The sequence below is a fragment of the Apis dorsata genome, unplaced genomic scaffold, assembly GCF_000469605.1.
Source record: "Apis dorsata unplaced genomic scaffold, Apis dorsata 1.3 scaffold_446, whole genome shotgun sequence".
In the NCBI taxonomy this organism is placed as follows: domain Eukaryota; kingdom Metazoa; phylum Arthropoda; class Insecta; order Hymenoptera; family Apidae; genus Apis; species Apis dorsata.
In genome coordinates, this window is record NW_006263694.1 from 72,390 (window position 1) to 79,903 (window position 7,514).

General features: G+C 28.0%; 1 protein-coding gene across 5 annotated transcripts in view; it reads right to left on the reverse strand.

Annotated features, from left to right (window-relative positions):
- The window catches only part of LOC102679751 (leishmanolysin-like peptidase), a 92,240-nt gene that overhangs the window by 6,880 nt on the left and 77,846 nt on the right, over window positions 1-7,514 (reverse strand). The window lies entirely within an intron of this gene.

Sequence of the window (7,514 nt, forward strand, 5' to 3'; positions counted from 1 at the left end):
TTTTTGGGGAAAAAATTGGGGATAAAAGTTATTCAACTTCTGTTTCAGATCAGAATATTTCTTAAATTGAGGCATTTGAAAAGATGAGAGACAAGCATCGTACGACGTAATGGTCTGGAAATTTTTGAATCATATTGCATTAGATATCTAAGTATCTAGATATAATTGTACATCTAAGAGACTAAAAGTAAGATAGTAAGTAAAAGAGATATACGAAGAAGAAGAGTCATCGTGTTTCAAATTCTAAATTGCTTGATTAGAAAATAGGTTGATAGAAATTCTCATATTTTTTGTTTTTTCATATTTATTGTTTGTAATATATAGATATATAATTAGATTTTGTTTTCCTTATAAAAATTATATTCAATTATCGTAATTATTATTTCTTTTTTTTTTATTTCCACGTATAAGATCCGATAGAAAAGAATTTAAACAAGGAATTTTTTTGTTCATAAATTATTATCGTTTCTTTACGTTCTTTTTATTCTTGTTTAAAGCGATATATTTTTGTAAAAGCGAGTATTTATTTAAAATACGAAAAAATTACTTAATTCGTGATTCGAGAAAATTTGAAAGTAAAATTCACAATAAGAATAATTTTTGGAATTGAGAATAAGATAGAATCAAGATTATAGATATAAATTTATACGGGATATTTTAAAGGTAAATTTGTTTCGAAACTTTCTCCTTTTCTCTCTTCTTTCTCCTTCCTCTCTTCTTCCCATGCAACGCAGAAAAGAAAAATGCGTGTAATTTCCTCGAGTAAGATATACCGGTATCACAAGCTTCTCCAAGTCTGTGAAATTGCAAGATTTTTATCTCGATACGGATGTGCCTGATGTCAGCGATGGAAAGACGGTCGAAAATCTTTTTTATTTTTATTTTTTTTTCTTTCCTTTCTTACCGGTGGATAACTGGTAATTGGAAAAGAAGAGAAAGAGAGAGAGAAAGAGAGAAAGAGAAAAAATAGAGAATGTTAGATTTCGTAAAGAGGTGATAAATTGGCTGAAAACTGATTAAATATTTACGGAAAGCATTTTCTCTCTATAAATTAATGACGTGTTCAATTTCAAGAGGTATCGTTAAAACGATATTGAAATCGTAAATCTAACGAAATTTAAAGGTACATCCAACTTGATGGCACTTATGGCGTTGGCAGATTTTCAGAAAAGAAGAGGAAAAAGGAAAGAGAAGAAAGATGAAACCGATAATGAAAGAGAGTGCATATGACGGGAAGTCGTATAAAAGTGGAAGTTATGGAAGAAGCAGCTGCGAGATTTCAATGATTTAAACCACAGATTTTCGGCCAAGAGAATCCTCGAACCGATCGTACATTACGTAAATTGATTCGAGCGACCGTGTGATCAGATTAACGGATTAAACGTTGTTAAGCTCCGATATAACACATTGTGCATAACACATCGCAGCTTAAGTACATTCTCGTTATTTTGCAAAAATGGACTTTTCTTTTTGTTTTTGTTTCTTTTTCTTTTTTGTTACATTTTAAACCGATATTTATCGTTCGTATCGTTTCATCTAAAATTATATTTATAATATGAAAAGATTCGATTCGTTTTCACACGTTGGACGAGCGGACGGGATAAGGGATAAAAATGTTGTACGGAGAAGTTGTTTCGATAGTGAATATCGCAAAGGTACTCATGGGAGTCTTTCAGCACGGTATTATAGCCGAGGGATATTTATGAATCGAAGGAAGAGGATCTGAGAAAATCCTGCGAGAGATGCTATTCTATCCTGTTCTACTATTCCATCCAGTTTTCGTAATCCCTATTGGATCTGCCCAACTCGATAAAAGAAAACCGTATGGCAGAAGAGAAACTAGCTATGCCGCAAACCGTTCGCTTCATTTTCTTCTTTCCTCCCAATCTTTTTCTCCGATTCTATCTCTAAAAGCCATAACGTATTTTTAGTTTTCTTCTATCTTTTCATCTTTTTTTTTGCGCCGTTATTATATCAAAATTAGGGATGCGATCCAATAAACATCGACGTTTCGTTTTGTTGCGTACGGCGAGTTGAAAAGTTCGTTTAAAAATTCCAAAATATCTCTTTTTATGCGGCAAACGCGATACCGAATATACCGAATATAGTTGAAATGTTTGGAGAAAAAGAAAAGAAAATTAAATTGGTGGAAAATTGACAAAAAGTTTTTACGGAAAGACGATTTGATGGTGAAAAGAAAATCTCGCTGATATTCGTGATATTATAAAAAGGTATCAAAAGTGCTGAAGATAGAATTGAGAGAGAAAAAGAAAGCGTGTGAATAGCTGACGAGAGATGGAGAATAAACGAGGGAAACGATCCGATTAAAAGTTTGAACAGGTACCCCACTGGTCGCGGTAAAGTGGCGCTTGCGTGCATTTTCTCTTAATGGATTTTAGAGTACCTAAACGAACGAATGAATCGTAACGTCGTGAATTTTTACTACGATTAACTAATTTTAAGTATTACCGATATTATATATAACGTTTTTATTTCCATTCAAAGTATTGAACATTTGTATACACCCGATTAAATTATTCCTTTCTGACAACGAAATAATTTTTTTTCATCTATGAATTAATTAATGTTGAAATATGTCGTGTCGTTATCCGTGTGTTTCATCATATTTTTTTTCTCGTTTTACCCCGTTGTTGCGAATATTAATCGTATGGAAAACATGTCGCGTGTAGAAAATAAGGCTGTATCGATCTATGTATAGGTATAGGTATAAGATATTTCCGTGTCCCTACAAGTTTGAAATGAAATTATTCAAATTATAGCGCGCGAGATATTAACTCGTCAAAAATCGAGAGTTCGATCTCGGATCTATGATGAATAGAGAGAGGAGTGTAGGAGATATAGGGAATATACGAAAGTAGAAAACATCGATCTGATCGATTTGTAATGTTTCGTGTTTAAAATATTTCCAAGTAAATATACCTTTGCATATAATGGTAAATGAAATGGGAACATCCGTGTGACTTTTAGTACATTTGCATATTTACATATACATGTACATTTCAGGTATATGTGTATTCTTATTTCCTTATATTTTTTTGTTTTCTTTTTTTTCCTCTTTTTTTTCCAAGAAATTTCCTTTTGCTATTTTCCTCAATACTTTTCTACAAGTTTTTCGTTTCAAAACATTTGTATACATACTTTTTACGATCCTTTCCGAATAAATATTTCTGAACGTTATAAAATTATCGCTGCGTTTTTCTTTTCCTATAGACAATTGTCGAAATATATTTTGTTCAAAAATTTTTTTGTTGAAAAATTGACAAAGAAAATAAATCGAACAATTTAATATAAATCTCGCGTTTGGGCGCTAGAAACTTTAACTTGTTAATAATATAATATAAGATGTGGAAAAACATTTTGTCATATTAAAGATATTAGATATTAAATTCTTTCGTTTATTATTTTTAATATATACATTGTCGCACGTATACCATGTACTTATGCGTGTATTCTAATACACACTCTCTAATTTAAATATATATAAATTATTCGTAGGAAAACTAAATAAAAAGGAATATAAATTTTTCAAATATTTTATTTGGTTTGCATTTAACAAACATATCTAATTTCATTCGCGGTATCGATGATGATTAATAACAGGATCTAAGTTAGATATCGGTAATTAATGTTACATCGCTTGTTGCGAAGCTTTGGATCGATATAGTACATCGCATGTCCGTCTTCCTTAGAAGACAAATGACGTTCCTTGATAACAGCGTACATACCGCAAATGGTGGTAATTAATGCGAAATACCGATATATCATTCGTTACGTTAACTTAAACGTTAATACGAGTTTATCTAATGAAAATATGTATCCATATTCGGAATGATTTTTAAATTTTTATTCACTGGAAATAATTATTTTCATCGATCTATACGTATTTTGTAAAACAAATACTTTTAGACCGGTTGGAATAATAGTTTCTTGTTCGTGTGTTAGGTGGACAAATTCTTTGTATCGGAATAGCAAGTAGGATTGGCAAAAATAAGAAATGCTTTCTTCCTGTCTAGCGTGTGTTCCGTGTGGTCTTGTTGAATAATGTAACGAATTCTCTTCCGCGTCACGGAAGCCCATCCTCTCATCCACCTATTCACTCGCTTCGCTCTCGAATCTTCGTCTTTTCGCGTCCGGTCGAAGCTCAACCAGAACGTCAAAAGTCATTGAAAATCCCAGAGGACTCGTGCAAAATTGATTTGCCGCATGGATTTCGTTATCCGCGACTTGCTAGCACCTTGGATTTCGTAGAAGCTTGGCAAATGCATAAGTGAGGCTAAACTTACCTTTCTCCGCTGTCACATTCTCAAAAACTTTCAAGGGAAGGAAAAGAAAGTATGAGATATTCAGATATTTGCATTACTTTCGAATCGAGTAGTTCTAAATTTTACAAATGTGATCAAATTTTATCAAATATTATCAAATATTATATGGAGATAAGTAAGAAAACATATATAATATATATATTCTTCTCGTATAGCATGGAATTTAAAATAATTTTGACGCAATTGTATAACTAATATCAATAGAAATACAAATCTCGTTTTAAAAATATATAAAATATTATCATGAAAAATAAATCTTAGCTGTATAAGTTAATGATAAAAATTTATATATTAATTTTTATTTTAATCATTATTATTAATTATTCTCATTATTATTTTTATTATATATTTATTATATATTTATTTTTAATCGATGTATCTTTATAAGATGTATTGAATGTATATATAACAATGTATATTTATCATGATATGTTTCAATTTTCGCGCGGATGAATAAGAAAACTGATCGCTCCAGCCAATCGAAAAGCTCTTAAGGCCTAGTGGCTAAACGAATCAGTGCGCATGGCTTTAGTCTATTGTCAAGAAACGTGCGAAGAGTATGTATATTGCGTCGACATAAATATATATAATTGTATAAAATTTGTTGATATTGTGCTATAATTTATAAATTATATGTGTATTTTTATTTAATTAATATATATATATGTTTAATTATTTATCAAGTATTATATCAAAATTCAATTATATTTTTTTTTGTTGTTCTTCATTGCCCACGCATTTGATAATTATAATTATCGATTGAATTCGAATTGATCTGAAATTGGATTTGAATTATTGCTTTATTTTAACATCAGTTTATATTATTTACATTCATATTTTTGTTTTATAATTCTGATTTTTATTTGTATCGTTTAGTTTACCATTTAATTATTGAAATGATTTTGACGCAATAGGTTAGTTGCATACAACTTTTGTGCAAATGTGACAAGATTGACTTATTTTAACAAAAAGTCGTACATAAATAATTAAATTTTTTTGGTCATTTTTATTTCATACGTATTTTCCTACTTATTCTTATTCAAATACATTTATAATACGTCGTATATTCAATTCATATATTATTTATTTTGATTTTATGCTTAAATCTAAAAATATTTCTTATTATTTGGAAGAAACTTTTGACGGTATATATTATTTCTGTATTTATTTTGATATTACGTTCAATTTAGAAAGTTTAGTGTTTCTTATATAGCTGGGAAATGGCGATTAACGTTCGTGTTATGTTTCGATTGTTGTCAAACTTCGGGCATAATTTAAGTCGATGATCGAAATTGCGACCTATCATTCTTCTATAAACGGTCGTCGCGTTTAGACGTCTCGCTTCGCAGGTATGTCATTAATAATATATCGTTAATTAAAATATGTATTATTTTTATAACTATTCTTTTATTTTTTATATATTATTATTTAATTTGTATAACTTATTATTATAATTGATAATTCTTTGAGATAATAACATATTTAATTTTTATTATTAACCTTAATATTGTTCATTGTTAGTTTTATTCGTGAAATAGATTTATTTTTTAAAATAAGATTTGAATTTGATTATTGTTTTGTTTCAACACGAGTTAGTTTTAAATTCATATGTTTTATATATATATATTTATTTTAAAAATTAGAATTATCTTTCTTACAGATTAATAGTTTAGATTATCAGGATAACCTATAAGCGGGAAAAAGAAATTCCAATATGGACGTTATAACGATCGTTTGACGTATTCGGAGAAGTGGTTTTATATTTGATATTTTGTATTAAAAGTGGATAGATTTTTATTTTTTTTATCGGATTGTGATAATGTTCGTTAAATAATACTTCAGTAGGTAAATTAAGAATACGATGAAAGTGGAACAGATCGTAAAATTATATTTCTATTTTGAATTTGTTAGATTATTAAAAAATTGTGATCGCGCGCAATGCGGTCGATAGAGTCAGTGTTTGTTTCGTAATAGTATTTTCCATTTTTTAGAATATATTAATTAAATGCAATTATAAACATAATTAAATATAATACGCGAAATTAGAATCAGTGCTTGTTTGCCAATTAAAAAAGATAAACAGACGTTAATAGTTATTAATTTTTATTTTTTTTTTTTTTTTGTTTTAAATATTCATTTTCGATAAAGGTTAGAATCAGTGCTCCACTCAAGAGAATAAAAAAAATCATCCATCATTCGAAAAAGTAATTATCTTTTTTTCTATCTAAATTTTTATTCTGTAGTTAAAAAATTTGAATTTTTAAATATCAATTATATTCAAATATTTTATATTGATTTGATTTTTACTATTATTTTACTTTTATTATCTTATCTTATTTCCTTTATCGTTACATTTGTAATAAATTATAATGATGATGAACTTTTTGTTTTAGATATCCCAATCTTTGCAATAACTATTTCACGATAGAAAGATTATTCGCATTTAATGGTGAGTCGCATGAATTTTTATTCCTCCGATCATTCAATCATATCGTAGGACGAAAAGTCCGAAACGATACGGGTGATTGGTTGTACATAGAATTTTTCACGAGCACAGTGACCGCGGGTATTTTTATAAATTAATATTTTTATAAATTAAATATTATAATATTTTTATAAAATTACCCGTGAATAGTAACATTTTCTTTTTTTTATTTTATTTATTAGCTCAGGCTAGATCTTCTTGTACATCGCGTTAGCTTATAAATATTAATAATCTTCGTTAGCTTATAAATATTAATAATCTTCTTATACTAATAAAATTAGTAAAATTATAGTATAAAATTAAATATTGTATATAAATATTCGCATCTGAATTAGAGACAAAATATTTGTAATAAATAATAAATAATGCATTTTTAATTCCATTTATATTAATATAATAGTTTTAGTTGTTTGATTATCAAAATAATAAACTTGATAGTTTTGTTTTTCTCGTTTGAAAATATGTAAAATATTATATTCAAGAAGATACTTCGCGTCGGGTAGATTTTGAAATCAAAGCTATAAATTTTGAATATTTGTTTTGTATTTTCGAAAATATGCTTTGATAGAGAAATCGCCTGAGAATATTTTCATTAATAGGATTATTTAACTTTGAATCAATTTATTGAATTTCATTTTAATAATTTTTTTTAATAAATATATTCTTTTCTAATTAGTGATTCTTTT